Genomic DNA, 7,187 nt, shown 5'->3' with positions numbered 1-7,187 from the left:
AGCATAGTTGGGGTAACATGGTGTTGTTTATTAGGAAATGAGTTAGGGGGAACAGTGGCCAATAATGGACCCTTGGGGAATGCCACATATGATTTTAATCTGTCTCTGATGTAAAGTTTAAACCAGTCCAGTGCTAAAAAACAAGAAAGCCCTTGAAGAATTATGCCCTTTATGTTAACCAGGTTATTGATCAATCTCAGTATTGTCTATTTAAATATCAACTTAAAACACAAAAGCAAAGCTGTAAAAGTGGGTGTTAGGCTCCCCCTGATGTTACCATTGTCTCCAAGAAAAAAGTTAGGTGCACCAGTGCAACAAGGGCAAAACTTTAGTTAGTTTAGAGTGCTAGTCATTTAGCTTTTTTTAATCATACATACAGTAGTGTATTAATACCACATCCAGGCTGCTTTATCTATTATTAGGACCTTTGTTACAGTACACTAAGCTTGCACCACTAAAGTGGTGGTGTGTCCCTCTATTTATAGTTTTATGCTGCACATATCCAAAATAAAAATATGTCAGGTGCTGTAATATTTATGTCAGGCAATATTTTCTCCATGTTTTCTTTTCAGTTTAGAAAAATCCTGATGCGGATATTAGTACGAACATTTTAGTAATGCACTCAGAGAGTATAAATACTATTTACTTACCTTGGTTTGTAGTGAAGCACAGCGGTAAACCTAGACCTTTAAAGAAAAAGAAAAAGATTACTCTGTAAAATTATTTTCTAAATAAACAGAAATGATCAATATTGGAAAAAAAGAGAGAGGAACTTGTGTTTAGTCAGGGTAAGAGATTTATTTAAGGGATTGTAAGGTTTGGCGGTTCTTGAACAACTTTTTAATTTCCATTACCATCCATCCATCTTCCTCCGCTTATCCGCGGTCGGGTCGCGGGGGCAGCAGCTTAAAAGGGAGGCCCAGACTTCCCTCTTCCCAGGCCAGCCGAGAAACATAGTCTCTCCAGCGTGTCCTGGGTCTTCCCCGGGGCCTCCCCCCGGTGGGACGTGCCCGGAACACCTCACCAGGCAGGCGTCCAGGAGGCATCCTAACCAGATGCCCGAGCCACCTCAACTGGTTCCTCTCGACGTGGAGGAGCAGCGGCTCTACTCCAATTCCCTCCCGGATGACCAAGCTTCTCACCCTATCTCTAAGGGAGAGCCATAGATGAGGGTAGGAAAGTAGATCGACTGGTAAATCGAGAGCTTCGCTTTTTGACTCAGCTCTCTCTTCACCACAACGGACCGGTACAGCGCCCACTTCATGGCAGATGCTGCGTCAATCCGCCTGTCAATCTCCCGTTCCCTTCTTCCCTCATTTGTGAACAAGATCCCAAGATACTTAAACTCCTCCACTTGGGGCAGGACACCCCCCCTGACCTCGAGAAGGCACTCTACCCTTTTCCGGCTCAAGACCATGGCCTCGGATTTGGAGGCCCTGATTCCTATCCCGGCCGCTTCACACTTGGCTGCGAACCGATCCAGCGAGAGCTGCAGATCACGACCTGATGAAGCCAATAGGACCACATTATCTGCAAAAACCAGAGAGGCAATCCTAAGGCCACCAAAACGGATCCCCTCAACACCTTGGCTGCGTCTAGAAATTTTGTCCATGAAGGTAATGAACAGAATCAGTGACAAAGGGCAGCCCTGGCGGAGTCCAACTCTCACCGGAAACAAGCCCGACTTACTGCCGGCAATGCGGTCCAGACTCTGACACCGGTCATACATGGATCTGACAGCCCGTATCAAAGGACCCGGCACAACGTACTCCCGGAGAACCCCCCACAGGGCCCCCTGAGGGACACGGTCGAACGCCTTCTCCAAGTCCACAGAGCACAGGTAGACTGGTTGGGCGAACTCCCATGCACCCTCCAGGACCCTGCTGAGGGTGTACAGCTGGTCCAGCGTTTCACGACCAGGACGAAAACCACACTGCTCTTCCTGAATCCGAGGTTCAACTATCTGACGGACCCTCCTCTCCAGCACCCCCGAATAGACCTTGTCGGGGAGGTTTAAGAGTGTGACTCCCATGTAATTGGAGCACACCCTCTGGTCCCCCTTTTTGAATAGGGGGACCACCACCCCAGTCTGCCAATCCAGGGGGACTGTCCCTGCTGTCCATGCAATGTTGCAGAATCGTGTCAGCCAACACAACCCTACAACATCCAGGAACTCCAGGCAGATCTCATCCACCCCCGGGCCCCTGCCACCGAGGAGCTTTTTAACCACCTCGGCGACGTCGGCCACAGAGATTGGAGAGCCCAGCCCAGAGTCCTCAGGCCCAGCTACCTCAATGGAAGGCATGTTGGTGGGAATAAGGAGGTCTTCGAAGTGTTCCGCCCACCAACCCACAACGTCCCGAGTCGAGGTCAGCAGCACACCATCCCCACTATAAACAGTGTTGGTGCTGCACTGCTTCCTCCTCCTGAGACGCCGGATGGCGGACCAGAATCGCTTCGGAGCCGTACGGAAGTCTTTCTACATGGCCTTTCCAAACTCCTCCCACACCTCAGAGTTTTTGCCTCAGCAACCACCCGAGCCGGATGCCGCTTCACCCGTCGGTACCCATCAGCTGATTCCCGAGTCCCACAGGCCAAAAAGGCCCAATAGGCCTCTTTCTTCAACCTGACAGCATCCCTAACCGGAGGTGTCCACCAACGGGTTCGAGGGTTGCCGCCACGACAGGCACCGACAACCTTGCGGCCGCAGCTCAGATAAGCTGCCTCGACAATGGAGGAACGGAACATGGTCCACTCGGACTCAATGTCCCCCACCTCCCCAGGGATGTGTTCGAAGTTCTGCCGGAGATGGGAGTTAAAGCCCCGCCTAACCGGGGACTCCGCCAGACGTTCCCAGCAGACCCTCACAACACGTTTGGGCCTGCCAGGTCTGACCGGCATCCTCCCCCACCATCGGAGCCAACTCACCACCAGGAAGTGGTCGGTGGAAAGCTCTGCACCTCTCTTCACTCGAGTGTCCAAGACATACGGCTGCAAGTCCGATGAAACGATGACAAAGTCGATCATCGAACTGCGGCCTACGGTGTCCTGGAGCCAAGTGCACATATGGACACCCTTATGCTTGAACATGGTGTTCGTTATGGACAGTCCATGACGGGCAGTCCAACAACAGAACACCACTTGAGTTCAGATCGGGGCGGCCATTCCTCCCAACCACGCCCCTCCAGGTCTCACTGTCATTGCCCAAGTGAGCGTTGAAGTCTCCCAGCAGAACAAGGGAGTCCCCAGGAGGGGCACCCTCCAGTACCCCCTCTAAGGACTCCAAGAAGGGTGGGTAATCTGAACTGTTGTTTGGCCCGAAAGCACAGACAACAGTCAGAACCCGTCCCCCCACCCTTAGGCGGAGGGAGGCTACCCTCTCGTTCACCGGGGTGAACCCCAACGTACAGGCGCCGAGATGGGGGGCAACAAGTATGCCCACTCCTGCCTGGCGCCTCTCACCGGGGGCAACTCCAGAGTGGAAGAATGTCCAGCCCCTTTCAAGGAGACTGATTCCAGAACCAGAACCATGCGTCGAGGTGAGACCGACTATTTCTAGCCGGAACCTCTCAGCCTCGAACACTAACTCCGGCTTCTTCCCAACCAGCGAGGTGACATTCCACGCCCAAGCTCCCTTGGACATGCAAGCTCCCTATTGTTTAATCAGTAGTGATTTTCGGGAGGCTCAGTGGGTCACAAATTTAAAGATTGTCATGAGAGCAGGACGCATTCGGAAAATCTGGAGAGCTGGAAGTTTGCGTTAGTGGGGAAAAAACGGAGCAAACTTAAATGAGACCAAGATGCTGGAATGTTCCCTCCTTAAATTTTAGATTAGTGGGGTAAAATTGACAGAATAAGAAATCAGTAGATCTGAGAAGATGAGTTAATTGCCATTTTATACATGAAAGAGCAAGCTCACACAGACAATTATATGGTAATATAAGCTGAACTATTGAGAAGTAAGTAATTACTTAATTAAAAGTAATTATTACCTCACAACATCTGACTTCAGATTTAAAACGATGTAATCAGATAGAGATTTCTAAAAATTATAGTATTTCAAACTAAAAAAAAATTAATTTTATAACAAAATCAAAAGAATAGATTCAGGCAAAGGAAACACTAAAAATAATCCATACAATAGGTACTATATATGTCTACACTGTATGTCAGAAGAGGATAAAGAACTTCAAGCTACATTATACAGTATCTTGTGGTGGGTAGTCACCAGAGGGTTTACATAAGTAGGAGTAGCAACACTCTTACAACAATATTACTCCAGTAAATATATAATGTAGTACAATTGCTTATAAAAGTACATTTTTTAAATGGCAAAATGGCAGTGCCCTGCTCGGCTGCGGCTACTTCGGCTCCCGGTTAGCATCGAAAACCTTATGCTACTTTCGGCAGTTAAAACATCGATTCCCGTACCTACAACACAGCGTCACAGTGTAGGAACAGTGTACATCCGTAAGACTCTAATTAGTCTCAGGAAATTTGGGCTTCAAGACCTCCTCTGCATGGAGACGTGGACCGCACTCGATTGCCCCAGACTGCTACATCAAGCGGATCGTGCGGCCAGCGGAACAGCGAACCCTCCCGCAACCTGAGGCCACCTTTGGAGAAATCAGAGATGGTGTGACAGGAAGCAGAAGCGCGGCTGCCGTGGACAACTAACAGCTAAGCTAATAGCTAACCCATACAGATCACCGCTTCCCTCACTGCTGCTTGCCAGCGTACGCTTCCTGGAAAATAAAATGGACTACCTCACGATGGAACTACACTCAAAGCTTGAAACAAGAAACTGCTGTGCCATTATCCTTACCGAAACATGGCTCAGTGCATCTGTCCCAGACAGAGCCGACAGAAGCAGCACTCTCACACGTTAAACCCGAGGGGGGGCATTTGCATCTAGACGAAGAACAGCTGGTGTATCAATGCTTCCTGGGTCTCCAGTCACTGCTGTGCAGACACTGAACTCCTGACTGTGAGATGCCAACCCTTTTACCTGCCAGGTGAATTCAACAGCATCATCATTGTTGCTGTTTACATCCCACCCAGCGCCAACAGAAAGCAAGCCCTCAGTGTTCTCTACCATAACATCATGGACATGCAAGCCACTCAGCCGGAAGGTGTTTTTATTGTTGCTGGCGACTTCAACCAGGCCAACATGAAGACCGTGCTTCCAAACTTTTACCAACACGTGGACTTTGCTACAAGAGGGGAGAACACGCTGGACTTTGTTTACACCAACATAAAGAAGGCATAAAGAGCAGCCCCCCACCTGGGCTCCTCAGACCAGTTTTCTGTCATGCTAATTCCTGCATACCAGCCTCGGCTCATGATTGAAAAACCTGCAGTGCAGAAGGTGCCCGTATGGCCTGAGGGAGTGGTGTCTGCATTGCAGGACTGTTTTGAGTGCACTGAATGGAGCATCTTCAAGGAGGCTGCAACTGACAACCAGCACCCCAACGTGGAGGAGTCGGTGTCCGACTACATCAGTTGGTGCATGAAAAACGAGACGGCAACAAAAACAATAGTCACTCGGGCAAACCAGAAACCTTGGATGACCAAGGAGGTGCGAACAAAGCTGAGAAAACGCAATGCTGCATTGAAATCTGGTGATGCTTCGGCTCTCAGGTCTGCAAGGGCTAACTTGATGCGGGCTATCAGAGACACCAAGCGGGCCTACAGCCAGAAAATCCAAGGTCTCTTCCAAGACTCCAACGACACTAGGAAACTGTGGCAGGGTATCAAGTCTGTCACAGACTACAAACCCACACCCTCATCCTGCCACAACGACACCGGCTTCCTCAATGAGCTCAACAACTTCTTCTGAAGATTTCAGGAGCTGAACTCCAACCCTGCAAGGAAAGCAACGCCACACCCCGACAAATAGGCGCATACTGGAAACAACAGCAGTGCGGAAAGTTCTGAGGAAGGTCAACGCGTAGAAAGCTGCAGGTCCGGACAACATTCCAGGTCGGCTGATCAAAGAATGCTCGGACCAGTTGACCCACGTGCTCACGGACATCTTCAACACGTCCCTGGACCAGGCCATCGTCCCATGGTGCTTCAAGTCTGCCACTGTCCTTCCGGTCCCAAAGACAACCCCCATCACATGCCTTAATGACTTCCGCCCCATCGCACTCACATCTTCCATCATGAAGTGCTTCGAAAGACTTGTTAAGGACCACATTATCTCCACGCTCCCCCTATCATATGACCCGTTCTAGTTTGCATACCAGTCCAAGCACAGTGCAGAGTGTTGGGATCTGGAGCTGTACCACCTTCCTCCAGCAGAGTGCGCCGTGGGTCCTCCTGAGCTGAGCCTCCAACACACCTGTGGCCCATCTCATCATCAGAGGATCCACCACTATATAACCTGCCTTCAGACCTTGCCTCAACGCCGCAGTGTTGATCTAGTTTGGAATCCTGTCTCTTCGTGAAGCTCTGGATGAGCTTAACCTGCCTAGCTTGCCCTCGTGAGCCAAACCTGAAGACTCTTCTCTGGATTGCCTTGCAGCTCTTGGCTAAGAGCTGGAAACCCAAATCAAGGTCTGCCCTCAAAGTCAGAAGTAAGACGCTGAAGCAGTTATTGGACTCTGCTGAACAAACAGTCTCTGGACCCAACAGTTTCCTCTCTCAAAGAGAAACCCGGACTCCTTCAAGACTCCAGTGAACCTGCCCCCAGGCCCGAACCAGTTCCTGTGCAATATTAATGTGCTTGTGTTAACAATAAACCTTGTTAAACTTTTCATCAGCCTCCGTGCGTGTTCTGCATATTGGGTTTACTCTGTAACCAGTCATGACAGAACACTGCGGCCAAACACTAAGCTCAGCAGGCCACCTCCGTCGGAGGCTAGAGGAGCAAGACGCTCAGATCCAAGGACAAACTCAAACCCTCCGTGAGTTACATACCATGGTTGATTACCAAAACCAAATGCTTCAAACTTTTGCAGGCTACATGGGTAGCGCTAACGCTGCATCAACAGCTGTGACGTCATCCCCTGAGTTCCGTCCCAGTCTCCCTGAAAAGTTCTCAGGTAATCTGAAAGACTGTAAGTGTTTTTTGTTTCAATGCCGTCTTATTTTTGAGAACTCTCCTGGCAGTTTTCCAACTGATAAGAAGAAGATAACTTTTATTTTGTCCCAACTAACCGGACGAGCCCTAGAGTGGGCGGAGG

At 49.8% G+C, this 7,187-nt stretch overlaps 1 long non-coding RNA gene across 1 annotated transcript in view; it reads right to left on the bottom strand.

Annotated features, from left to right (window-relative positions):
- Positions 1-650: 650 nt before the first annotated feature.
- The window catches only part of LOC107104670, a 13,402-nt gene continuing 6,865 nt past the window's right edge, over positions 651-7,187 (bottom strand). The window contains exon 3 of the long non-coding RNA XR_001482275.1: positions 651-686. This is a non-coding gene — a long non-coding RNA (uncharacterized LOC107104670). The remainder of the gene's footprint in view (positions 687-7,187) is intronic.

The sequence above is a fragment of the Cyprinodon variegatus genome, unplaced genomic scaffold (assembly GCF_000732505.1).
Source record: "Cyprinodon variegatus isolate N-32 unplaced genomic scaffold, C_variegatus-1.0 Scaffold1839, whole genome shotgun sequence".
Classification (NCBI taxonomy): domain Eukaryota; kingdom Metazoa; phylum Chordata; class Actinopteri; order Cyprinodontiformes; family Cyprinodontidae; genus Cyprinodon; species Cyprinodon variegatus.
This window is presented reverse-complemented; position numbering and strand designations above follow the sequence as displayed.